Source organism: Chiloscyllium plagiosum, unplaced genomic scaffold (genome assembly GCF_037043375.1).
Source record: "Chiloscyllium plagiosum isolate Xiang-an unplaced genomic scaffold, Cpla_swu_hap1 HiC_scaffold_27, whole genome shotgun sequence".
Classification (NCBI taxonomy): Eukaryota; Metazoa; Chordata; class Chondrichthyes; order Orectolobiformes; family Hemiscylliidae; genus Chiloscyllium; species Chiloscyllium plagiosum.
Window position 1 is genome coordinate 51,202,420 of NW_028270165.1, and position 25,620 is coordinate 51,228,039.

At 45.3% G+C, this 25,620-nt stretch overlaps 3 non-coding genes across 3 annotated transcripts; all 3 read right to left on the reverse strand.

Moving 5' to 3' along the window:
- Window positions 1-8,996: 8,996 nt before the first annotated feature.
- On the reverse strand, window positions 8,997-9,068 carry trnae-cuc (transfer RNA glutamic acid (anticodon CUC)). Its single transcript has one exon. It is a non-coding gene; the product is annotated as a tRNA-Glu (tRNA).
- Window positions 9,069-12,287: 3,219 nt separating this feature from the next.
- On the reverse strand, window positions 12,288-12,361 carry trnan-guu (transfer RNA asparagine (anticodon GUU)). The gene has a single exon. It is a non-coding gene; the product is annotated as a tRNA-Asn (tRNA).
- Window positions 12,362-15,657: 3,296 nt separating this feature from the next.
- Window positions 15,658-15,731, reverse strand: trnan-guu (transfer RNA asparagine (anticodon GUU)). The gene has a single exon. It is a non-coding gene; the product is annotated as a tRNA-Asn (tRNA).
- Window positions 15,732-25,620: the final 9,889 nt, after the last annotated feature.

Consider the following 25,620-nt stretch of genomic DNA (forward strand, 5'->3'; position numbering starts at 1 on the left):
GGGGACAGTGTTGAGGTAGCTTCACTTTCAATTTAAGAGTAGAGGAAGCTTTATTCTGATTGTAATCCCATGCTGTCCTTTTCCTGGGAGTGTGAGATGGCATCTGTAATTGAAGTGAATGCAGACTTGCTGTGGGAGTGGAGGGTACTTCTACCTGAGCACACCCATCTTTGAGATTGCTGTGGTAATCAAGATACTCTCAGACACCTTCATTCACTTTTCCAACCAACCACAGGGTGGTTAAGGATGGTATAAATGCAAGCATTGCCAGCGATGCCCACACCCCATGCATGAATAAATACTTTTTGTTTAAAAGTTACATTCACGTTCCAATCCCTCTATTGTATGATTACTTACATGGAAAATTCCTGTCAGTTTGGAATATCATTTTAAAACATAGGAATGTCTCAACCATGTAGAAATATAACAAGAACAACAAATGGAGAAGTTAACAGGTAATGAGCAGGACCAGAATGCTGAGTCAGTCTGACCTCCATGGCTGAGAGAGTTCTCCCAGATGTTGAAGTTACACCAGTGCCTTTTACTCTTGCAGCTTGCCAAAAGTTTGTCCCCGATGTAAAATCATTCAATAACCCGAAGAACTAACTGTTTTTATCTCCATAGCTGCTGCCAGACTTGCTGAGTAATCCCAGCCCTTCTGCTTTATTCTTTTATCGGATTTGAGCTTCCCTAAGTCAGTGTAATGAAGAACTGCAATGCTGGAGATCTGAAACACAAAAATGCACCAATTGCTGGAGAAACTCAAAAGGACTGGAAGCACAAGTGGAGAGAGAAGCAGAGTTAGCATTTCAAGTGCTGTGACCCTTCTTCACAACTGTTCTGGACGCATGCCAGGATATTTACTCTGTTTCTTTCTCTCTCTCTCTCCACCGGTGTTGCCAGACTGGCTGAGTTTCTCCAGCAATTTCTGTTCTGACACTTTAACAAGGTTGATGTTTGGTATCCATCCTTAAGTGCAAGGTGTCTTGCTTATGCCAATTCAGAGAGCAATTTAAGAGTCAACCACATTGCTGTGTGTCTGGAGTCACATGTAAGCCAGACCAGGTAAGCATGGCAGTTTCCCTCCTGAAAGGACATTGGTGAACATGGGCTTTTATGACAATTGACGTCAGTGCCATCGATACCATACTGAGACTAATTTTGTGTTCCCCATTTATGATTTGAATTATTCACATCTCACCTCTTGCTGTGGTGGGATTTGAACTCATGTTCCCTGGATTACTTATCCTGTGACATTATGTCCACACTGTTGTTTCCCATCCTTTGCTATTTTGTGTTTGCTCTTTATGTCTTAGTCCTCAGATGTTTGGGAAATTGAACCTGTTTAAAAGATTGCCCTAAACCTGCCCCTTTGACCAAGTCTTTGGCCACCTGTCCTAATCTGTGCTCCACTCTTGTGATTTTTAAAGGAATTCTCATTATGTTCACGTGAAGCACTTTGAGATAGTTAACTGTACCACAGGTATTATTTGAATGCAGCATGTATCCCTATCTTAATATCTGAAAATAGAGGGTCATATTTTAAAAGTAGAAGACAAAAATGAGGATGATTTTTTTTCTTTCTGATGGTTGTGTGTCTTCCTCAAAAGGCAGTGAATTCAAAATCTTTAAGGCAGAGGTAGACAGGTTCTTGCTAACCAAGTGGGTGACAGATTGTCGGGGATGTGGAGGAATGTAGAGCTGAGGTTGTATTCAGATCAGCCATGATCTTATTGAATGTTGCAGCAGGCTCGTAGGGCCGAGTGGCCTACTCCCGCCCTTTGTATCAAGCAGTCTGTGTCTCCCCTCTTATAGCTATGAACTGGATAATTCCTTTCCAATATTGCGCCTTGTAGACAGTTAAGTGAACACCAGGTGACCTCCTATTGGGAGCAGGCATATTGTAGCAATTGCAATATTTCTTGTGTTAATTTTGTTGCTTCTTACTCAGTAATGCTGAGAATCATCTAAATAAAAACCAAAACACTTCTATAATTATCGCACCAATGGAAGTGTTGGTTTGGATGTAACATTGTTGAATAAGCCATTCCCAGCTTTTCCAGAATTCTGTGTTTAAAGCCCTCGAGTCTGGTTTCTACCCCTGAAACAGTTCTTATCAAGGTCATATTTGACATCCTTTGTAACGGTGATAGGGATGAACATTCCCTCGTCGACCTGCGGACAGCCTTGATCAGGGTTCATGACAGTACTGACCCTCTCCAACATGGCTGTATCCTCTGGGAGGGTCTGCTTTTAGCGTCTTCCGTTCTTATTTATTTAACCGTAGCAGCTGGTGTTGGCATCTATACTGATGATATCCAACTGTGCCTGAACACCACTTCTCTCCCGACTCCTCTGTCATTCATAATTTACCAATAATTTCATCTGAATGCCTGCCCAATTTCCAGCATTGGATAACCATAAACATTCCCTTAGTTAAATATTGTGAAGTGTGAAGCCATTGTTTTAGTCCCCAAGTTCGACCTGAGCACCCCCCGCCCCTCCCCCAACCCCAGTAACTCTGTTGACATCCTTCTTGTCACATTTAAAACTAGGATCGATAGATTCGTGAACAGCCGGGGGATGAACAGTTACAGGGAAAGGGCAGGAAAGTGGATGTGGGGAATGCCAGATCAGGCACGATCCTACTGAATGGAGGAGCAGGCTCAAGAGGCTGAATGGCGTATTGCTGTTCCTATTTCTTGTGGATCCCGAGCCCTTACCTCTGATACAGGGCCCTGGCTTCAGTATGTGCCATTACTGAGAGTGCTGATGTTCCCTTGTGTAATATCAACAACTTAGCAGCGGCTGAAACCTCTTGCTCCTTTGTTACCTCTGAACACAATATGCCAATGTGTTCAGGGCAGGCGATGGCCACTTTATTGTCACCAGTACGTTCACCCAGGTAATGTTCACGGGACTTGGGTTCAAAACCTGCCACGGCAGATGTTGGAATCTGAATTCAATATAAATCTGGAATTAAGAGTCAAATGATGAAATCGTTGTGGTTTGTTGTAAAAACTTATCTGGTTTCCTGCTGTCCAAACCTGGTCTGATCTACATGTGATTCAGATCCACTGTCAGCTGGTTGAATCTTCACTGCACTTTCAATCAAAACCTCCAGGCGGAGGTTCACGATAACCTCCCTACTTTTGTACTCCATTTAAAGGCCAATCTCCCTTTTGCCTTCCCTATTACTCACTGAACTTGGATGAAGAGTTCATGTCATCCTTACCACCTGCATTCTAATCAACTGCAGTCTTGGCAATAGTACTTTCACTTTACTTATCCAAGTAATTCATATAAATATAGTAAATAATTTTGTGCCCCTGCACTGATCCCTGTGGAACGTTGCTAGTTGTAAGTTGCGATCCTGAGCATGCCCCTTATCCCTCCTGTATCATTGGTTAGCCAATCATCTATCCATACAATTAGACTGTTTCCAATATCATGTGCATATCATTGGCTCTGCCAGCAAGTCTTCCCAAACCGTCCTTGAAAAAGTGGTGGTGAGCTACCTCTTAAATTACTTCACAAGTATGATGTGGTCTATAATAAAGGTTCAGGAGCGAGTTCCAGGATTTTGATCAATAACATCGAAGCAATGCGTATATGTCACAGTTGGAATGTTGTGTTCACACTTATCTCCTCTTGCTGGTTGAAGTGATGGAGTGGAAGTTGCTCTTGAACAGCCGCCACTCATATAATCAAGCCAGACTGATCGATTGTGGCCAGAGACACTGCCATTTTGCCTTCTCATCAATCTACATTCTTTCCATCCAAGTTTTAGTCACATCAAACTGCCACGCAATGCTGTTATGGCCACAGTAAACTATAATAACGTGAAGATCGCTGGGATGATTTTCTACATCCGACTGCAATATAAACACAGATCATTGTTTCCAGTTTTGGTGGAACAAACGACATCGTATTGGTGGATAATTACAGTTAGTGCAGACACAGCTATCCATCGATAAATATTAATTCTGATCACTTCAATGGCCAAATTTCAATTCAGAAACCAAGTGCACTCGGCTGCTTGTAACATAGACAACATGACAAAGTGGCTCATAGGAGGAGAAATGGGGCATTGAGGAGGAGTGAAATGTTTGCTTTTGGTCACCTCCACAATTGTTAGAAAAACAGGTTGAAACGATTCTTAAAAGGTGGCTGAAGTAATAATGTGGCATAACACTTCAGACAGCGCAAAGTGGAAGATCACTTTCTAGTGGAAGAAAAAGATATTTCTTATTTCTGAAAGAACTGGGAAACAGAAGAGGGAATGAAATCTGACTTGGGAACTATTTTCTATTTGTTGAGAATGTTGTTTCATAACAGTCTTGGTTTAGAGCATAAGCTCTTCATCAGGAATAAAGGGTGGCCCAAGGGGGCTGAGAGGTAAATGGGAAGGAAGTGGGGCTGGATGAATGGCAGCTGGGAATGCAATAGGTAGATGGAGGTAGGGATTGATGGTAATAGGTCAGAGATGAGGGTGGAGCAAATAGGTGAGAAACAAGGTGGACAGGTATGACAGGTCAAGAGGTTGGTGTCGAATTGGAAGGTTGGATCTGGGACAAGGTGGGGGAGAGGAAATGAGGAAACTGATGAAATCTACATTGATACCATGTGGTTGGAGGGTCCCAAGTCAGAAGGTGAGGTGTTTTTCTTACAAGCGTTGGTTAGCAAGAGTTTGGCAGTGGAGGCAGCCCAGGACTTGCATGTCCTTGGCGGAATGGGAGAGCGAGTTAAAGCGTTCAGCCACAGGGCGTCGGTCGTTTAGTTTTAGTGTCCCAGAGCTGTTCCCTGAAACATTCCGCGAGTTGGCGTCCAGTTTCCCCAATGTGGATGAGACCATATTGCAAGCAATGGACATCATCTTATAAATAGATTGCATAAATCTTAGCCTGCCAGAGTTCTTTTCTTTAATTGAATTAATGAAAATTTTAACTAAATTGGGTGACTGCATGAAACGGTTTGCTGGTCAGATTTGAATCATCACTCCCAAATAAGACAATGCCATGAATATCAGTGAACTGCTCTTTTTGTTAAAAACCACAAGTTCTTGATGTATTTTCACAACTTACTGGTATTCACATCTGCACATTCAATGTCAAACTCTGACATCAGAAATGAAATTACACCATTAATTTTGACTTTCAATATTCGAAGAAGCAAATTAATAGCACACAGTCAATACCCAGTCTGATTAATATGAAATTAAATTTAACCAAAAAAACATAAAACCAAGCTGGGAGATAAGAAATGGGGGAAGGGCACAAAGCAAGAAATGCAGCATCACAGAAGGTGCTCCTCCAGGGAGTGTATTTTACCAACTACCGCTGCTAAATATAAACACTCTGATATGATCCTCCGGTTTTAATGTAAACCATAGCCCCATACAGTAGGTACCATTTAAATGAGTTAAAAATACAAGCCTTGAGCGAATCCAGCCTCCAGCCGGACCCCCCGCTTCTGGGAGCTTGGACCTTCCTCAAGCTCCGGCGGGTCGTTGAACTCCTGGGCTCCAGCTGCCACTCCTCCACTGAAGAAGCTTTGGGAAGCAGATGCAAAGGCAACATACAGAACAGAGCACCATTGTAAATGAAAGCAGCTTACGGAGACATTGGACAATAGCATCACATGGTTTTTACCCATCGACCTCTGGGTTATGTGCCCAGCACACTCACGCAGCACTACTCTGTTTCTGGGCTCCCAGTAGCTGGATTGTGGATCAGTTTAAAGTAGGTCCTATATCTCTGATTACATTGGTACACAAGGCAGTGAAGAAAGGTTTCAGCACACTGGCCTTCATCAATTAGGGAATTGAGTATAGATGTTGGCAAGTTCTGTTGTAGTTTTTCAGGACGTTGATAAGGTTGCACCTGGAATATTGTGATCAGTTTGGTCCCCTTGGTGTTCTGACTTCTGACTTCTTCAACTCTGGGTTTGTGTTGAACTTGATGGGATACTTTGTCCAACTTAGCATGTTTAAACAGTATCGCTCAGATGATTCATTTAAAACTTTTCAGGAAGTGAGCTCAATAAGATTGAACTATTCAAAGTTACTTGGACCCTATTTTAAAATTACATCAGGACCAGTAGTCAGAGACACGTACAGCATGGAAACAGACCCTTCAGTCCAACTTGTCCATGCTGACCTGATATCCTAAATTAATCTAGTCCCATTTGACAGCACCTGACCCATATATTCTGGCAGCTCATTTCATATATGTACCAGCCCCTGCATGAAGACGTTGTCTCTTTAATATATTTCGCCTCTCACCCTAAACCTATGCCCTCTAGTTCTGGACTCCCCCACTCCTGAGAAAAGACCTTGTCTATTACCCTGTCCATATCCCTCATGATTTTGTAACTTCTATTAGGTCACTCCTCTGCCTCCGATGCTTCAGGTAAAACAGCTCCAGCCTATTCAGCCTCTCCCTGGAGCTCAAACCCTACAACCCCCAGCATCATTCCCATAAATCGTTTCTCATGGAGAAGTTAACGTTTCAGTCCTGAAGAAGGGTTAATACTCAAAACGCTGACTACTCCACATTCTGAGGCTGTATTCTCCCAACCTCCTGCTTGCAACTTCGGGTTGCAATATGTAGTGGCTCAGTGGTTACCACTGCAGCCTGACAGCGCACGGGACCCAGGTTTGATTCCAGCCTTGGATAGCTGTCTGTGAGGAGTTTGCACAATCTCCCAGTGTCTGCATGGGTTTTCTCTGGGCGATCCTGTCTTCTTACATAAACCAAAGATGTGCAGGTCATGTTGATTGGCCATGCTTAATTTCCCATAGAGTTAGGTACATTAGTTAGAGGGAAATGGGTGTGGATGGGTTACTCTTCGGAGGGTTTGTGTGGACTTGTTGGGACAAATGGCCTATTTCCTGTAGCTAATCTCATCTGCACTATTCTTGTCTCTAACAAACGGCAGAGTCGACTCGACGGGCCCAATGGCCTAACTTCTGCTCCGATGGTCTTGCGGTCTGAGGTTTATTTGGATCATTTCATTGACGATGTGCAGTCCCTGGCTCAATGAGCAGCAGTGCCCCCGCTGGTGCTTCCGCAAGTTGCAAGCAAACATGAACCTCTTCCCACACTCGGGCCAGCTGAAGAGCCTCCCACTGCTGAAGGACACACAGGTGTTTCAGCAGGGTGGAGGAATTTCTGAAGGCCTTCCCGCACTCAGGTCAGCAGAATGGCCTCCCCCCCCCCCGCCCCCGTGTGGACCAGCTGGTGCTTCCGCAGTGTGGAGGAGCGGATAAAGCCCTTCCCACACTCGGGGCAGGAGAACGGCTTCTCCCCGGTGTGGACGGACTGGTGCCTCAGCAGGGCTGAGGAATTGCTGAAGGACTTCCTGCACTTAGGGCAACTGAACGACCACTCCCCCATGTGGACTCACCAATGGGCCAGCAGGACGGAGGAAAGAGCAAAGCCCTTCCTGCACTCGGGGCAGAAGAACGGCCTCTCCTCAGTGTGGACCCACTGGTGTCTCAGTAGGTGGGAAGAACTGCTGAGGGCCATCTCGCACTTGGGGCCGGAGAACAGCCTTCCCCAGTGTGGACCAACTGGTGCGGCAGCAGGCAGAGGAATCACTGAAGGCCTTCCTACACTCAGGGCAGCCGAAGGGCCTCTTCCCCTCTGTAGACCCACTGGTGCTTCAGAACCCTTTTAAATTTCACAGTATCCTTCTGATAGGAGACCAGAATTGCACACAATATTCCAAAAGTGGTCTAACCAATGTCTTGTACAGCCACAACATAACTTCCCAACTCCAATACTCAGTCAGAGGATTGCGAAAGCTTTCAAAACCCACAAAAAACAAACAGGAAAGAATGGAGGGACAAACCGAATTTTTGAAAGTCAGCTTGGAAGCATCAATGAGAAATCGGCGGACTGGGTTTATTGGGGACCCGTTCTCCTTAAATACACTATATACGTATTCCTCTTCTGCTCTTCGTAGTTTCTCTGTGCTGCAGTGTGTAGTGGCTCGTTGAAGTAATGTCCTGCTGCAGCAACGTTTGTGGGTGTTGGGATGATTGTTTCTGTGGTTAAGTATTTGGTTTGTGTGTGTTGTTTTTCTGTAGACGCTCGTTTGAAGTTCCCCGTTTGCTGTTCGCTCTACTGTGACATCTAAGAATGGTACTTTGTTGTTGTTCTCCTCTTCAAACCAGGAGCCCCCCTCAGGCCCAAAGCCTCACCATTTGGAACACCAGTATACAGACGAGTCAAAGGCCTCCACTGAAAACACCAAGTCGAAGATTCACGCCACTCCATTTACTCCATCCAAGAATTCCTGAACACCAAAGACACTAAGATAGAAGAGTATGGAATAATGCTGTCCTTTGACATAACAGCCCTGTTCACACCATTAACATCAACTTGGCCAAAGAAAACTGGAGACACTACTCGAAGAACCAGAGACACAAACACAGCACCAACTTCATCAGCAAAGATAGCACTGTCAACCTCGTAGAACTGTGTCTTACCCCCCACTTCGTATTCAGTAACAAGCCCTCCAAACAAATCAACGAAACACCCATGAAACCACCAGTATCAGGATTCCTCGCAGAAGCAATAATGCAGAGACTCGAACAAACAGCCCTTCCAACGATCCACCCAAACTTTGGGTCCACTACAGTGTTGACACTTTTGTCATCAAAAACTGAAACAAATTAGAGGAAACCTACAACACCATCAACAATATCCTCGCTGACATAAAATTCACAAAAGAGGAGAACAACAACAAAGTGCCATTTCTGGATGTCACAGTAGAGCAAACAGTCAATGGTAAATTCAAAACAGCCTCTACAGGAAAACAACGCACACGAACTACTTAACTACAGAAGCAATCATCCCTCCACATACAAACAAATCTGAATCAGGACACTATTTCAACGAGCCACGACACACTGCAGCACCCAGGAACGACTATAAATAATTACACAGCGCATTTAAGAAGAATGGGTAGCCTGCACCCCTGAAAATGGTTTCCCTGACCGGGAATCGAACCCGGGCCGCGGCGGTGAGAGCGCCAAATCCTAACCACTAGACCACCAGGGAGATGCGGATTCCGCTTGTCAGCTCTCCTAAAAATTACTTTCCTGCCCGGAAATCGAACCTGGGACGCGGTCGTCAGCAAGCTTTCACCTGTGCAACCAACAATGTCATTTCTTGTATCCATTGCTCCCGATGCGGTCTCCTCGACATTGGGGAGGCTGGGGACTCCTCGCAGAGTCCAGTCACGGTGCTTGAGGGGATATTTCCAGGACAACCGCAACAATCAACCCCATCGCCCTCTGGCCCAACATTTCAACACCCCCTCCCAATCTGCCGAGGACATGCAAGTCCTGGGCCTCCTCCATCGCCGCTCCCTCCCCACCCGATGCCTGGAGGAAGAACGCCCCATCTTCCGCCTCAGATAAATTCAAACCCAGAACATTAATGTCGACTTCACCAGTTTCCTCATTTCCCCTCCCCACACCTTACTTCAGTTCCAAACTTCCAGCACAGTGCTATCCTCATGACCTGTCCTACCTGCCAATCTCTCTTCCCACCTATCCGCTCCACCCTCCTCTCTGACCTGTCACCTCCATCCCCACCCCCATTCACCTATTATACTCTTTGCTACCTTCGGCCCAGCACACCCCCACCCCCCAATTTATCTCTCCGCCCTGGAGGCGTCCTGCTTCCATTCAGGATGAAGGGCTTTTTCCCGAAAAGTCGATTTTCCTGCTCCTCGGAAGCTGTCTGACCTGCTGTGCTTTTCCAGCACCACTCTGATCTAAACTCTGGTTTCCAGCATCTGCAAACCGCACTTTTGCCTACCCAATAAACCCAGTGTGTCGATTTCACATCAACAAACTGACACAAGCAGACATAACGTGTGCAGAAACCCTAGCCACATTACTTTACATAAAAGACATCTGGGAAATGATGTCCAGACAACTCAACGCTCTCAGCATCATGGTAGCCCACAAACCTACCAACACACTTAAACAGCGGCTAATGAACCTGGAATAGCCTATACAAACAACCCGCAAACGAATTTTATTTACAAAATACCATACAAGGAAATATATACATGAACTCTGCTGCACAGTTCTCTGTGGCAAGAAATGCTGGGATGAGATAAGGAAGATTTTTTTCAGCCAAAACGAATCGGCACTGACTGGACAGCCATTTAAAATCAACGCTGTCAGGCCAGGATGGAAGATCCAACAGGATGAACAGATTTCTTATTTCCTGAAGATTTACAAAGCTGAGACTGGGTTTTGGTGTTTGTTCCCTTTCCACTCCCAGGAGCCGCAGTGGTTGGCGAGGTGAGTTGGAGAAAGTGAAGTATGTCCATGAGCAGCGTGTGGGACTCTTTCAGCTTCCCCTCCTCTGACAGCGCTGTGACGTGGCTCTGATGTTCTCAGGGACACTTACTGACGCAAGACAGTAAAAAGATTCCCATTCCCGCAAATCAGGAATTCAAACCGTATGCCGGCTTCAGGACAATGAGAAAGATTAATTGGAGTGTGTGAAGAAGCTGTGAGCTGCATTTCAAACAGGTAGGTGGAGTCAGATGCGTCATCCATTGCGCCCCTGGCACTGAGCGTACCTGACGCCACCATGCTGCAGAGTTCTGACGTTAACACGGACATGCGCAGCAATGGGAACATTCACAAGAGGAACAGCCAAAGATAATCACCGTCACTGCTTCCCTTCCATTGTCCCAACTTGGTGAAGCAGTATCTTTCACTGGCAAATAAAACACATTCGTCCTCAGGTGCCTGCTTCATTTCGATCACGACTTCACGCCCCTCACTGTTCTCGTCTCATTTCCAAACACTTGGCTCATAGCCTCAAAAGTAGCTCTGTGGGTATCTGCTTGTTCCACCCTGACAGGCAATGGGTTGCAGATTTCCAACCCCTCCACTGATGTGAATCTTAAAGAAGAAACCGGGGAACAGTCTTCCTTTCTTTTTGACGACATTTCTCAACTGTAGTCGGCAAGGTTCACACCTGCGTGGGGAAACCGCAATCGATCTCAAATCCATCGTATTAACCACTCGACCCACGAATAAAGAACCACACTGACAGCTTCATTTTCCAGGTCTCCCTGCCTGTGGAGCTGAGAAAGAGTGAGTTATTGCTGGATTTGTTTGAATACAATCACTTCACAGGTTTCGAAAGGGTTACATATCTGCACATGGCGAGTCTGGTTGTTTCATCACGACAGATTCAATAAACTTTCAGTTAAAAGCAAAAACAGAAATTGCAGGAGCAACTCAGCAGGTCAGGCACCATCGGTGGAAAGAGAATCAGAGACAATATTTCAGAACTCTGTTTTCTCCCACAGGTACTGCCAAACCGGCTGAGTTCCTCCAGCAGCTCCTCTTTGTGTCTCTGATTCTCAGCATCCGCAGTCCTTTACGTTAGAAATTAAATCAATTCAGCCTCATGTGCAGGAATGAGAATCCTTTCAATTTCCCAAAAAATTGGCAGAGATTTCAAGGCATTTGGAAAAAAAAGTAAAAGTGACATTAGGAAGAACACTTTCTTGTCCCTGTCTGACCGTGACAAGGAGGCAGATTCAAGAACACAAAAGGGAATTCGGTGGTCATGTCCAAAGTAACAATGTGGAGATTTACAGGGCGAAGGCAAGAGAATGATACGAATAGAGACTATCATTTACTTGCTGTGTAGAACCAGCAGAGCTAATGTGGGCCTCAAATTGCGCTGTGACACGTGTTGTGAATCAGAGTGAACTCACAGTTCAATCAACGGAAGGTGGGGATTTAGAAAAGTTTATATTTATACAATCTCCTCACGTCAACGCAACAACAAAGTGGTTTAATTATCCGCCAGTGGAGAGAACCCAGTTCCTGGAGATGGGACAAAGAGCTGGCTCAGGGATATCAGTCCACATTGCTCTCTTTGCCACGAGTTCAGACGGAGAACATTGGAGGGACAAAGGAGAGAATAACGATCTGTGTCGGAGGGTGACTAACTGTTCATGGAGACTATTCCTGGCTAACAATAAGTCGTGTGTAACAGCAGACGATGTGATAACAAGGCCTCGTGTGGGTGTGGTCGGGATGAAGAGCATGCGGGAGTTCGGGTCCAAATAATATTGAACTCGATCTTGAAGACTGGAGGATTCCAAACGGAAAATGAGGCGCTGGTCTTCCATCTGGAGCGGAGCTTTGCTGGAACACTGCTGCATGCCTGAGACAGAGATGTGGGCCAGGGAACAGGGTGGCGTGTTAAAGTGACAGGCAACCAGAAGCTCATCGCCTCTGGGTGGGCTCAAACCACCAACCTTTCGGTTAACAGCCGAACGCGCTGACCAATTGCGCCACAGAGACAGGCGATGACATGGGCTGCGCCATCGCTTAGGGAAGGCTATTAGTGAATTCATAATTCAGCCTCCCGACCTCGAATTCCAGTTGTCGTCTATCAGTTTTACTTTTCCATAATAAAGCCTGGGACATTCATTGTGGAGACACCGGGGACAGGCTGGAAACACATCCATGTCAGGAGGAACTAGCTTTCTTACTCCGGGACGTCACCCTTCGAGCCTTTCCATGTTTTGCCTGTTCCCGAGTTCTCTCATTGGCTCGGAGGCGAGAAGGTGTTTGAATTCCTGATGTGCAGGAACGACAATTCTTTCAATGTCTCAGATCAGGTCATGTCCCGAGAACATCAGAGTCAATCTCCCGGCCTCTTCAACAAGGGGACGCTGTCTGCACTGTATCTACTCAGTCGGACAGTTCATCTTTCATTCTCCTCGAAATCCGCTTCCCAAAGAGTTTCAAAAGATTCACAAAGCTGGAGACTGGGATTTCTGTTTTGCTTCATGAACATTTTTCCATTTCCTAACTGACAATATTTTGCCAAAACCTCTTCCCAATTGTACGCCATGATTCATTTCCAGGGATGAGGAATTTCCATTTTGGAGAGACATTTCCAAGGTTGGGAATGTTCGCTTTGGAGCAAAGAAGGTAAACTGGAGAGTTCCTGGGGCGGTTGGTCATGATGGGAGAAGAAGCGGTGGGAATGGGCAGATTAATGATCAGAAGAATCAATTGCCACTGACCAGAGTCAGTTACCAGAGGACAGGGAATGAAGTTCTTGAATGAAAAGCAGCACCTGTGCCGAATAAACACAGAGAATACTGCAGAAAGCCAACAGGTCGAGCAGCATCTGTGGAAAGGTAAACAGAGCTGACGTTGTGAGGCTGGTACGTTGTTTGTTCACAACCCGAGTTTCCTGCATGGCAATCAATTCCCAGACATGAGAAAACTGGATTTTATCGAGACGGGTTTTGTGAAGTTTGAGCGATAATGCAGCCAAAAGAAAGTCATTTAAAATCGCCAGTGAAGAAAGCATAGTCAGCAGGTTACCACCCTGAGCGGGGGAGCCCCAAAGGATCTCTACGCCAGCACCTTAAGTGTTCGGCGACAACGACACGCCCAAAGTTGTGGTCTAAAATTTCTCATGGAATGGTTCTAACAGGAAAGGTGAGTATTGGGCTTTTCCAGTCCGCGCCATAGCCCCAACGTATCCTGTTTCCCTGGATTTGATCAGGACAGAGGAGGCTGATGGGAGATCGAACTGAACTACACACATTGATGAGGGCTAGAGCGGGTGGGAAGGATCCAATCCCATGCGTAGAGAGATTAATAATCAGGGCCTAAAATAAGGAGCCACTTCAAGAAATTTGGGGTTCATTCAGCAAAGCTAATGTAGAACTGTTCACAGAAATTTCTGATGAAAGTCTCTCGAATTATTTTGATGAGAAGTGTTGATGATGCTAATACAATCGGTAGGATGAACGTAGATTGGTAAATGTATTTGGTGACAGTTCTGTTCTCGCCCTGTGAGCGAAACCTGGATCTGAAGGAATAAAAGGGACATTAACAACATCGATCTGAAATTGGATACGTGACAAGAAACAGAGCCATCATTAACAGTTGGCTTTTGAACTGGAGAAGGTTTCTCGTGAAATTACCTTGAGGCTTGAGGTAAGCAAGGTCAAGATAATTTAGGTAAAACACGGAAACGCTTTCCTCATTAGCAGACAGTGAAAGGATTACAAGACGCAAATTAAACATTTTCGATAAGTGATACAGTGGACTGGGAAGATAAGTATTATAAACTGTGAACAACAAAGTTCTGGAGCACAACCCTTTCATTCAAAGACCGAAAACATCCAGGACCTGATTAATCAGATTGCATTGTGGTGCTTTTCTGCAAAATATCCACTTGCAATATCCTACAAAAGAGTGACAAAACCTATCCCTGTCAGCCCAGGATAGAAAATCCGAAGGGATGAACGTTTGCTGATTTTCTGAAGATTCACAAAGCTAAGACTGGGTTTTGGTGATTGTTTCCTTTCCACTCCCAGGAGCCGCAGTGGTTGAGGCGGTGAGTTGGGGAAAGTAAAATGTGGCCGTGAGCAGCGTGTGGGGCTATTTCAGCTTCCCCTCACCTGACAGCGCTGTGACTTGACTCCGATGTTCTCAGGGACATTGACTGACGCGAGACAGTGAAAAGATTCCCATTCCCGCAGATCGGGACTTCAAACCGTATGCCGGCTTCAGGACAATGAGAAAGATTAATTGGGGTGTGTGAAGAAGCTGTGAGCTGCATTTCAAACAGGTAGGTGGAGTCAGAGCCGTCATCCATTGCGCCCGGGCCCTGTGCGTATCGAACGCCACCATGCTGCAGAGTTTCTGACGTTAACACGGACATGCGCAGCAATGGGAACCTTCACAAGGTGAACAACCAAAGATAATCACCGTCACTGATTCCCTTCCACAGGCCCAACTTTGTGAAGCAGTATCTTTCACTGGCAAAGGAAACACCCTTGTCCTCAGGTGCCTGCTTCATTTCGATCACGATTTCAAGCCTCTCACTGTTTTAATCTCATTACCAAACACTTGACTCAGCCTCAAAGGAAGCTCTGCGGGTATCTGCTTGTTCCACCCGAACAGGCAGTGAGTTGCAGATTCCCACCAGTGAGTGAAATACCTTTCCCCCTCCACTGATTTGAATCTTAAAGAAGAAGCCGGGGAGCAAGCTCCCTTTCTTTTCGACGACATTTGTCATTTTGTAGTCGGCAGGGTTCACACCTGCGTGGGGAAACCGCAATGGATTTCAAGTCCATCGCATTAACCAGTCGGCCCACGAATGCAGAACCACACTGACAGCTTCACTTCCCAGGTCTGTCTGCCTGTGGAGCTGCGAAAGAGTGAATCATCGCAGAGTTTGTTTGAATCCAATCACTTCACAGTGATTCGAAAGGGTTAAATATCTGCACACGATGTTTGCAGATATTTAGGTGTTTCATCCCAAAAGATGAAATGAACTTTCAGTTCAAAACAAAACTAGAAATTGCAGGAGAAAATCAGCAGGTCAGGCAACATCCATGGAAAGAGAATCAGATACAACATTTCAGAATTCTGTTTTCTCCGACAGGTACTCTCAAACCTGCCGAGTTTCTCTTTTTGTCGCGGCTTCTCCGCATCCGCAGTCCCTGACATTCGACATTAATTCAATTCAAAAACCCCTTTGTGGAGAAGATTTCCGTTTGGGGAACATTTTCCTGACCCCATCAAAAGCGCACAGCTTTGAAACCAAGAAAGAACAGCGAACACACCGCCCCTGGGTGGGCTCGAACCACCAACCTTTCAGTTAACAGCCGAACGCGCTGACCAATTGCGCCACAGAGACAGACGACAACGAGGCCTGCGCCATCGCTTAGGGGAGGCTATTAGTGAATTCATAATTCAGCCTCCACGCCTAGAATTACAATTGTCATCTATCAGTTTTACTTTTCCATAATAAAGCCTGGGAGATTTATTGTGGAGACACCGGGGACAGTCTGCAGACACATCCATGTCAGGAGGAACTAGCTTTCTTACTCCGGGGCCGTCGCCCTTCGAGCCTTTCAGTGTTTTGCCTGTTCCCGATTTCTCTCATTGGCTCGGAGGCGAGAAGGGGTTTGAATTCCTGATGTGCAGGAATGACAATTCTTTCAATGTCTCAGATCAGTTCATGTCCCGAGAACCTCAGAGTCAATCTCCCGGCCTCTTCCACAAGGGGACGCTGTCTGGACTGTCTCTACTCAGTCGGACAGTTCATCTTTCATTCTCCTCTAAATCCGCTTCCCAAAGAGTTTCAAAAGATTCACAAAGCTGGAGACTGGGATTTCTGTTTTTCCTCATGAACATTTTTCCATTTCCTAACTGACAATATTTTGCCAAAATCTCTTCCCAATTATACACATTGCGTCATGTCCAGGGATGAGGAATTTCCATTTTGGAGAGACATTCCCAAGGTTGGGAATGTTCGCTTTGGAGCAAAGAAGGTTAACTGGAGATTTCCTGGGGCTGTTGGTAATGATGGGAGAAGAAGCGGTGGGAATGGGCAGATTAATGATCAGAAGAACCAATTGCCACTGACCAGAGTCAGTTACCAGAGGACAGGGATTGAAGTTCTTGAATGAAAAGCAGCACTTGTGCCGAATAAACACAGAGAATACTGCAGAAAGCCAACAGGTCGAGCAGCATCTGTGGAAAGGTAAACAGAGCTGACGTTGTGAGGCTGGTACGTTGTTTGTTCAGAACCCGAGGTTCCTGCATGGCAATCAATTCCCAGACATGAGAAAACGTGGCTTTATTGAGCCGGGTTTTGTGAAGTTTGAGCGATAGTGCAACCAACAGGAAGTCATTTAAAATCGCCAGCGAAGAAAGCATAGTCAGCAGGTTACCAGCCTGGGCGGGGGAGCCCCAAAGCATCTCGACGCCAACACCTTAAGTGTTCGGCCACAGCTAAGCGCCCAAAGTTGTGGTCTAAAATTTCTCATGGAATGGTTCTAACAGGAAAGGTGAGTATTGGGCTTGTCCTGTCCGCGCCATAGCCCCAACGTATCCTGTTTCCCTGGATTTGATCAGGACGGAGGAGGCTGATGGGAGATCGAACTGAACTACACACATTGATGAGGGATAGAGCGGGTGGGAAGGATCCATTCCCATGCGTAGAGAGATTAATAATCAGGGCCTAAAATAAGGAGCCACTACAAGAAATTTGGGGTTCATTCAGCAAAGCTAATGTAGAACTGTTCACAGAAAATTGTGATGAAAGTCTCTCGAATTATTTTGATGAGAAGTGTTGATGATGCTAATACAATCGGTAGGATGAACGTAGATTGGTAAATGTATTTGGTGACAGTTCTGTTCTCGCCCTGTGAGCGAAACCTGGATCTGAAGGAATAAAAGGGACATTAACAACATCGATCTGAAATTGGATACGTGACAAGAAACAGAGCCATCATTAACAGTTGGCTTTTGAACTGGAGAAGGTTTCTCGTGAAATTAGCTTGAGGCTTGAGGTATGCAAGGTCAAGATAATTTAGGTAAAACACGGAAACGCTTTCCTCATTAGCAGACAGTGAAAGGATTACAAGACGCAAATTAAACATTTTCGATAAGTGATAAGTGGACTGGGAAGATAAGTATTATAAACTGTGAACAACAAAGTTCTGGAGCACAACCCTTTCATTCAAAGACCGAAAACATCCAGGACCTGATTAATCAGATTGCATTGTGGTGCTTTTCTGCAAAACATCCACTTGCAATATCCTACAAAAGAGTGACAAAACCCATCCCTGTCAGCCCAGGATAGAAAATCCGAAGGGATGAACGTTTGCTGATTTTCTGAAGATTCACAAAGCTAAGACTGGGTTTTGGTGATTGTTTCCTTTCCACTCCCAGGAGCCGCAGTGGTTGAGGCGGTGAGTTGGGGAAAGTAAAATGTGGCCGTGAGCAGCGTGTGGGGCTATTTCAGCTTCCCCTCATCTGACAGCGCTGTGACTTGACTCCGAAGTTCTCAGGGACATTGACTGACGCGAGACAGTGAAAAGATTCCCATTCCCGCAGATCGGGACTTCAAACCGTATGCCGGCTTCAGGACAATGAGAAAGATTAATTAGGGTGTGTGAAGAAGCTGTGAGCTGCATTTCAAACAGGTAGGTGGAGTCAGATCCGTCATCCATTGCGCCCGGTCCCTGTGCGTATCTAACGCCACCATGCTTCAGAGTTTCTGACGTTAACACGGACATGCGCAGCAATGGGAACCTTCACAAGGTGAACAACCAAAGATAATCACCGTCACTGATTCCCTTCCACAGGCTCAACTTTGTGAAGCAGTATCTTTCACTGGCAAAGGAAACACCCTTGTCCTCAGGTGCCTGCTTCATTTCGATCACGATTTCAAGCCTCTCACTGTTCTAATCTCATTACCAAACACTTGACTCAGCCTCAAAGGAAGCTCTGCGGGTATCTGCTTGTTCCACCCGAACAGGCAGTGAGTTGCAGATTCCCACCAGTCCCAATGTGAGTGAAATACCTTTCCCCCTCCACTGATTTGAATCTTAAAGAAGAAGCCGGGGAGCAAGCTCCCTTTCTTTTCGACGACATTTGTCATTTTGTAGTCGGCCGGGGTCACACCTGCGTGGGGAAACCGCAATGGATTTCAAGTCCATCGCATTAACCACTCGGCCCACGAATGCAGAACCACACTGACAGCTTCACTTCCCAGGTCTGTCTGCCTGTGGAGCTGCGAAAGAGTGAATCATCGCAGAGTTTGTTTGAATCCAATCACTTCACAGTGATTCGAAAGGGTTACATATCTGCACATGGCGAGTCGAGATGTTTCATCCCAAAAGTTGAAATGAACTTTCAGTTAAAAACAAAACTAGAAATTGCAGGAGGAACTCAGCAGTTCAGGCAACATCTGTGGAAAGAAAATCAGAGACAACATTTCTGAACTCTGTTTTCTCCGACAGGCACTGTCAAAACTGCTGCGTTTCGCTTTTTGTCTCGGCTTCTCAGCATCCGCAGTCCCTTCCGTTCGACATTAATTCAATTCAGAAACCCCTTATGGAGAAGATTTCCGTTTATGGAACATTTTCCTGACCCCTTTAAGAGCGGACAGCCTCGAAGCCAAGGAAGGGCATCGAACACACCGCCCCTGGGGGGGCTCGAACTACCAACCTTTCGGTTAATAGCCGAACGCCCTGACCAATTGCGCCACAGAGACAGGCGGAGGCGTAGGCTGCGCCATCGCAGTGGGGAGGCTATTAGTGAATTCATAATTCAGCCTGCTACGCCGAGAATTACAATTGTCGTCTATCAGTTTTACTTTTCCACAATAAAGCCTGGGACATTCATTGTGGAGACACCGGGAACAGTCTGATCCTACTCTCTGCAGACACATCCATGTCACGAGGAACTAGCTTTCTTACTCCGGGGCCGTCGCCCTTCGAGCCTTTCAGTGTTTTGCCTGTTCCCGAGTTCTCTCATTGGCGCGGAGGCGAGAAGGTGTTTGAATTCCTGATTGCAGGAACGACAATTCTTTCAATGTCTCAGATCAGTTCATGTCCCGAGAACATCTGAGTCAATCTCCCGGCCTCTTCAACAAGGGGACGCTGTCTGGACTGTCTCTACTCAGTCGGACAGTTCATCTTTCATTCTCCTCTAAATACGCTTCCCAAAGAGTTTCTAAAGATTCACAAAGCTGGAGACTGGGATTTCTGCTTTGCTTCATGAACATTTTTCCATTTCCTAACTGACAATATTTTGCCAAAGTCTCTTCCCATTGTACGCCTTGCGTCATGTCCAGGGATGAGGAATTTCCATTTTGGGGAGACATCCCAAGGTTGGGAATGTTCGCTTTGGAGCAAAGAAGGTTAACTGGAGATTTCCTGGGGTTGTTGGTAATGATGGGAGTAGAAGCGGTGGGAATGGGCAGATTAATGATCAGAACAATCAATTGCCACTGACCAGAGTCAGTTACCAGAGGACAGGAATTGAAGTTCTTGAATGAAAAGCAGCACTTGTGCCGAATAAACACAGAGAATACTGCAGAAAGCCAACAGGTAGAGCAGCATCTGTGGAAAGGTAAACAGAGCTGACGTTGTGAGTCTGGTACGTTGTTTGTTCAGAACCCGAGGTTCCTGCATGGCAATCAATTCCGACACACGAGAAAACGGGACTTTATTGAGACGGGTTTTGTGAAGTTTGAGCCATAATGTAACCAACAGGAAGTCATTTAAAATCGCCAGCGAAGAAAGCATAGTCAGCAGGTTACCATCTTGAGCGGGGGAGCCCCAAAGGATCTCTACGCCAACACCTTAAGTGTTCGGCCACAACTACACGCCCAAAGTTGTGGTCTAAAATTTTTCATGGAATGGTTCTAACAGGAAAGGTGAGTATTGGGCTTGTCCTGTCCGCGCCATAGCCCCAACGTATCCTGTTCCCCTGGATTTGATCAGGACAGAGGAGGCTGATGGGAGATCGAACTGAACTGCACACATTGATGAGGGATAGAGCGGGTGGGAAGGATACATTTCCATGCGTAGAGAGATTAATAATCAGGGCCGAAAATAAGGAGCCACTTAAAAAGATATGGGGTTCATTCAGCAAAGCTAATGTAGAACTGTTCACAGAGAATTGTGATGAAAGTCCCTCGAATTATTTTGATGAGAAGTGTTGATGATGCTAATACAATCGGTAGGATGAACGTAGATTGGTAAATGTATTTGGTGACAGTTCTGTTCTAGCCCTGTGAGCGAAACCTGAATCTAAAGAAATAAAAAAAGGGATATTAACAACATCGATCTGAAATTGGATACGTGACAAGAAACAGAGCCATCATTAACAGTTGGCTTTTGAAGTGGAGAAGGTTTCTCGTGAAATGAGCTTGAGGCTTGAGGTATGCAAGGTCAAGATAATTTAGGTAAAACACGGAAACGCTATCCTCATTAACAGACAGTGAAAGGATTGAAAGACGCAGCCTAAACATTTTCGATAAGTAATACAGGGGACTGGGAAGATAAGTATTATAAACTGTGAACAACAAAGTTCTGGAGCACAACACTTACATTCAAAAACCGAAAACATCCAGATCCTGATTAATCAGATTGCATTGTGGTGCTTTTGTACAAAATATCGACTTGCAATGTCCTACAAAAGAGTGACAAAACCCAATCCTGTCAGCCCAGGATAGAAAATCCGAAGGGATGAACGTTTGCTGATTTTCTGAAGATTCACAAAGGTAAGACTGGGTTTTGGTGATTGTTTCCTTTTCACTCCCACAAGCCGCAGTGGTTGGGGCGGTGAGTTGGGGAAAGTGAAATGTGCCCGTGAGCAGTGTGTGGGGCGATTTCAGCTTCCCCTCATCTGACAGCGCTGTGACTTGACTCTGATGTTCTCAGGGACATTGACTGACGCGAGACAGTGAAAAGATTCCCATTCCCGCAGATCGGGAATTCAAACCGTATGCCGGCTTCAGGACAATGAGAAAGATTAATTGGGGTGTGTGAAGAAGCTGTGAGCTGCATTTCAAACAGGTCGGTGGAGTCAGATGCGTCATCCATTGCGCCCCGCCCCTGTGCGTATCTAACGCCACCATGCTGCAGAGTTCTGACGTTAACACGGACATGCGCAGCAATGGGAACCTTCACAAGGTGAACAACCAAAGATAATCACCGTCACTGATTCCCTTCCACAGGCCCAACTTTGTGAAGCAGTATCTTTCACTGGCAAAGGAAACATCCTTGTTCTCAGGTGCCTGCTTCATTTCGATCACGATTTCAAGCCCCTCACTGTTCTAGTCTCATTTCCAAACACTTTGCTCATTGCTTCAAAATAAACTCTGCGGGTATCTGCTTGTTCCACCCGAAGAGGCAGTGGGTTGCAGATTCCCACCAGTCCCAATGTGAGTGAAATACTTTTCCCCCTCCACTGATTTGAATCTTAAAGAAGAAGCCGGGGAGCAAGCTCCCTTTCTTTTCGACGACATTTCTCATTTTGTACTCGGCAGGGTTCACACCTGCGTGGGGAAACCGCAATGGATTTCAAGTCCATCGCATTCGCCACTCGGCCCACCAATACAGAACCACACTGACAGCTTCACTTCCCAGGTCTGTCTGCCTGTGGAGCTGAGAAAGAGTGAATCATCGCAGAGTTTGTTTGAATCCAATCACTTTACAGTGATTCGAAAGGGTTAAATATCTGCACACGGTGTTTGCAGATATTTAGGTGTTTCATCCCAAAAGATGAAATGAACTTTCAGTTCAAAACAAAACTAGAAATTGCAGGAGGAAATCAGCAGGTCAGGCAACATCCGTGGAAAGAGAATCAGATACAACATTTCAGAATTCTGTTTTCTCCGACAGGTCCTGTCAAACCTGCCGAGTTTCTCTTTTTGTCTCGGCTTCTCCGCATCCGCAATCCCTTCCGTTAGACATTAATTCAATTCAGAAATCCCTTTGTGGAGAAAATTTCCGTTTGGGGACATTTTCCTGACCCCATTAAAAGCGGACGGCTTTGAAGCGAGGGAAGAACAGAGAACACACCACCCCTGGGTGGGCTCGAATCACCAACCTTTCGGTTAACAGCCGAACGCGCTGACCAATTGCGCCACAGAGACAGGCGTTGGCGTGGTCTGCGCCATCGCTTAGGGGAGGCTATTAGTGAATTCATAATTCAGCCTCCCCGCCTAGAATTACAATTGTTGTCTCCCGCGCAGTCTTGCGAGAGATCCTGGCTTTCTTAACTTGACTTGTGCAAAATGCCCGATTAAACTTCTCAAAAAGAACCTTCGTTAAACGAGGCTGGGCTCCCTGGAGTAAGAATGGGACAGGAAGTGAAATGATTGGAGATAGCATTGAACAGTTTGACGTGTTTACTTCCCTAATTTTCTTATCCCTGTGCCAATTGGCACGTGGCTTGGGCAGTAATGTTATTACACACACTGGAGCAGTGGAATTTGAACCTGAGCCTCAGGGCTCTATGGGAGACTACAGCTGCACCACAAAAAAACTCTAGTAAATAGGTCCTCTTCTGTTGAATGAGAGGAAACAGTTTCCTCCTCAACATGTGACACGACCACTGTCCCCTCCGTGCCCATTACAATAAATTGAGCCGCCTCCTGTTGAATGAATGAGTGGGAACCCCTCTCTGAGCTCCAAGAAGCGGGGGGCCCGGCTGGAGGCTGGATTTGCTCAACGCTTGTATCTATTAACTTTTTCAAATGGTACCTACTGTATGGGAGTATGGTTTACATTAAAACCGGAGGATCATGTCAGAGTGTTTGTTTGTATTTAGCAGTTGTTGTTGGTAAAATTCACTCCCTGGAGGAGCACCTTCTATGATGCTGCATTTCTTGCCTTCTGCCCTTCCCCCATTTGTTATCTCTCATCTCGATTTTACATTTTCAGTCAAATTTAATTTCACATTCATCAGCCTTGGTATTCACTGTGTATTATTGATTAATCTGTTGGATTGTTGTAAAACAAAATTAATGGTGTAATTTCATTTATGTTGTCTGAGTTTGACATTGAATGTGCAGGTGTGAATGCCAGTAAGTTGTAAAAATAAATCAAGAACTTGTGCTTTTTAAACAAAAAGAAGAGTTCAATGGTATTACTGGCATTGTCTCCTTTGAGGATGATGATTATAGTCTGACCAACAAACCATTTCATGCAGTCACCCAGTTTAATTAAAGTCTTTTGGAAAATAATTCTGGCAGGCAAAGATTTATACAACCCAAAATACGGTTGGTAATCATGTGTATTCTTATCTTTTAAGCCATAACAGATGGCATCGCGTGGCGGGTTGAGACTGAAACTTCGCTGGAAAGAATGTAGATTGATGAGGGAAGTCAAAATGGCAGAGTCTCGGGCCACAATCTATCAGTCTGGCTTGATTGCAAGAGTGGTGGTTCTTCAAAAGCACCTTCCAAGTCATGACCTCAACCACCAAGAACAAACAAGTGTGAACACAGGATTCCGACTGCAAGATATATCGCATTGTTTCTTTGTTATTGACCAAAATGCTGGAACTCACTCCTGAACATTGTTGCAGTCTATAACATGTTTGTGAAGCAATTTAAGAGGCAGTTCAGCACCACCTTTCCAAGGTCAGTTTGGGAAGAGTTGTTGGCACAGCCAATGATATTCACATCTCATGAAATAGTAAGCAAAGAGCCCACGGTGTTGGGAGGCTGTATGTTAGCATGGATAGATGATTGGCTAACTACCACAGTTGTGGTAAGGGGCATGTTCAGGATGACAACTTGTAACTAGTGGTGTACCACAGGGATCAGCGCTGAGGCCAACATTATTTACAATATATATACGAATTACTTGGATAAGTAAAGTGAAGGTACTATTGCTAAATTTGCAGAAGAGACAGTTGATGTGAAAGCAGGTGGTGAGGATGATATTAGATATCTGGAGAGGGATATAGACAGGTTAAGCAAATGAGCGAAAACTTGGCAGATGGGAAAATGAGGTAATACAGTTTGCCAGGAGATGAAGAACTGAATATTAAATGGAGAAAGCTTTAGAATAGAGGGATTTGGAATCACGTCCACGAATCTCTTCATCCAATTTCAGTGAGGAATAGGGAGGCAAATGGGAGGTTAGCCTTTTCAATAGAGTAGAAATGTAGGGAGGTTATAGTGAACCTATGTAAGGCATTAGTCAGGCCACAACTGAATACTGTGAACAATTTAGGGTCCTTTACCTGAGGAAAGATATATTGGCATTGGAGGCAGTCCAGAGAACGTTGACCATGATGATACCAGGGATCGAAAGAATGTCTTATGAGGAGAACTGTGCTTATTAGAAGTTAGAAGAATTAGAGGTAACCGTATTGTCACGTACAAGATTCTGAGGAGACTTGACAGGCTAGACGTGGAAAAGTGGGTGAGTCTGGGCCCAGAGGAAGTAACCTCCAAATAAGAGATTGCATGTTTAGGACAGATAGGAATTTCTCCTGAGGGCAGTAAATCTGTGGAACTTGATACTACAGAGGGCTGTTGAGTCTGGGTTGTTACGTGCATTCAAGGCTGAGATAGATTTTTTTTAATCAGTAAGTGAATTGAGGATTATGGGGAAATGGCAGGAAAATGGAGTAAATGTTTCCCAGAATAATCGTGATCTGAATAAATGGCAGAGTCCACTCAATGGGCTGAATTGAATAGTAAATAGTAAGATGGAAAAGGATGCAACTGGCAATTACAGACCAGTCAGTGTTGGGAAGCCTAGAGGTTGTAGGGAGTTGGTGGCATTTGGGCATTGTTACTGGATTTAACATCTGGAGTTTCAAATTGATGCTGCTATGGCCCCGATGCAATTTGAAATCAATTTATGTATCTGGAATATAAACTTATCGCTGCTTTGGTGATCTTATCAATTGTCATAAGTACCTATCTTGTTCACTAATTACCTTTTTTTAAAGGAAGGAAATCTTCAGTCCTTTCCCAGTTTGGTGAATGTGTCACTCTTGATCCAAAGTCATGCAGTTGACTCTTAACTGCCCTCTGAATTGGAACTTGGTTATTTTTGGGGAGACCAAGTGTCACGTTCCATGAATGAATAAAGAAAAATATTCAGGACAAGATTGTCAATGTCACTATCAGTGAAGGGAAGATTGTGATCTCGTGATACTGGCTAAGTAGCCCAGAGATCTCAGTCTTCTGATAACAAAAATTAAAATCCCATCATGGATGCTAGTGGACTTTATTTTCAACGAATAAAAAGATCTTGAAG